The following is a 2402-nucleotide window of genomic DNA, read 5'->3' as shown; positions in this document are numbered from 1 at the left end:
CTGTACATGAGGTAGAAACTTTAGTATCATTCACCTCAATATTCTCAGTTGGGTCAGATTATTCAGTCTTAACTGAAGTTATTACAAGAGGTTGGTCATACTGTGCAGGTATCTCTACCTTATTAGTTTTAAGGGGCGAGGTAGATTATCATTGAAGGGAGGTGGAACACTGTGATACCCTAGACCTTTATTCTGATTATCTTTAAATTTTAACTATTTTTCAATCATGGACTCAACTTTCTTACTTGAAACATCAAATTTTTTAAAATTAAAGTCTGCATTTTCAAACTTATTTTTCTGTGTGTTAAGCTCGATAGTTAGATTGGCTATCTTTTGTTGAGCATAATCATAATGCTCACACTTTGTGCTGTATTCTTCTTGAAGTTTTCTAAAGTCTTTGATTTTGGCCTCTAATTGATTTTTATGGGTTTTTGTTATCTGCAGATACATAAACAGCTTGAATAGAAGTTATGGACCCTTCTTTGGTAGAAGTAATTTTTTCTTGTAAAGTACCCATTTCGGTACTAAGGGTAGGTTGATAACCCACAGCGGAAGGCATTCTACCCAACAAGGCGGATACTTCAGATCCTGCTTGGACAAAACGGAAGATATTGTCAATAAATAAAAGTACATCTTGTTCATTAACATCTCGGAAATATTCCACCATAGTTAAGGCAGTCAAACCAACTCTTATACGAGCTCCCGGCGGTTCATTCATCTGACCATAAACTAGAGCTACTTTTGATTCTGGAATATTTTTTTCATTAATTACACCAGATTCTATCATTTCCATGTAAAGATCATTTCCTTGATGAGTCCGTTGACCGACTCCTGATAGTATATCGTTCATATTTAAGGCCGTCAATTTCCGTAATTAATAACTCATGTTGATCATGATAATGTTCAATTTTAGCTTCAGAGGACTGAGAGCATGAATGTTTACTGACCTCTTTTGTGATTGATGAACTCATTATTCACAAAAAAAAATTATTACCAAAAATAGATCTGATTATGAAGCCAAGAAAAAAGCCCTTTGATTTGAAACCTCGAAAGTCAAGCTTGAAAGTCAAACTCGAAAAGTCAAACTTGAGTATCAAAACTAAAAGTAAAAGGTCAAACGTGAAAGTCAAAGGTCAAATGTCAAACTTGAAAGTCAAAAGTCAACTTTGAAAGTCAAAGGTCAAAAGTCAAGCTTGAAAGTCAAAAATCTAAAGTCAAAACGTTAGGTTGAAAACGCAAATTTCAAGACCAAAAATGAGAGTATTGACAAAATACGTGACTTTTTGACCAAAAATGAAGCTTTAAGACTGAAAACGAAATTATTGGATAAAAATATGGCTTTTGAACCAAAAATAAGTCAAAAATGAGAAAATCTGAAATTCCAATTGAGTATGCAAGGCTGAAATCTCGGACTGAGAACAAGAGTGAAATCCGAGGCTGAGACTTGACTTGACTGTGGGATGTCTTGTACCTTCCAAGGGCATTTTGGTAATTTAAGTGATTATTGAGTGGACCACTTATGGGTATAGGCGAGGTGGTTGGAGCTATATCTGGAGGTGTGGACAGTATCATTCCGAGCTACTAGCAAGGTGAGTTATCCTCACTATATCAATAGGGTCTAAGGCACCAAGGCCGACCCTTTTAGTTGTTATCTTGGTATTAGGATAGACAGTATGTTTTTATGCTCTTATGATCCGTTAGGATTGGTATGTTAGTGACCTGGTTAGGTTGGTGCTCTGGTTATGAGAGATTGCTATGATCGATGATCTGGGAGATAGTTATATCTAATATATGTACTTGCCAGTATATGTTAGTTATGTGCACATGGTTAATTGCTTGATGTTTGGGTTCACGCGGTCCTGCTTTGTCCTGGAGGCCAACATACCCTATGAGTGGTCCGGATAGACTGTAGGCCCGTATGGCGATCCAGTCATACCGAAGGCTCGGGATAGATCTAGATAGACTGTAGACCCTGCAGGGCGGTCCAGTCAGGCCGAAGGCCCAATATGCATGTTGTTGATTATTTGTTATTGATATGGTATTATCGGTGTGGATTTGGGGGTATCTCACTAAGCTCTTGGGCTTACAGTTTCAATTTAGTGTTTCAGGTACTTCCGGAGATCATGGCAAGGCGAAGGCTTGACCGTACCGCTCCTCATCCATATGATTATATTTCTGGGACACTCTGATGAATAATATTTTGAAAACATTTTGTAAAACACTATTTGGTTTCATGGTTGAAAAAGTTTAAATTTGGCTTAAAACTTCTGGATGTTACAAGTTGGTATCAGAGCCTTGGTTTGAGTGAATTGGAGGAACACGCATGTGAACCCAATATCAAATAAAGGAAATTTTTAGAATAAATTCTGAAGTGGTTTTCAAAACAAGGGATGGAGGATGCG

This window comes from Lactuca saligna, chromosome 5, assembly GCF_052625555.1.
Source record: "Lactuca saligna cultivar CGN05327 chromosome 5, ASM5262555v1, whole genome shotgun sequence".
Lineage (NCBI taxonomy): Eukaryota > Viridiplantae > Streptophyta > Magnoliopsida > Asterales > Asteraceae > Lactuca > Lactuca saligna.
Note: the sequence above shows the minus strand (reverse complement) of the source record.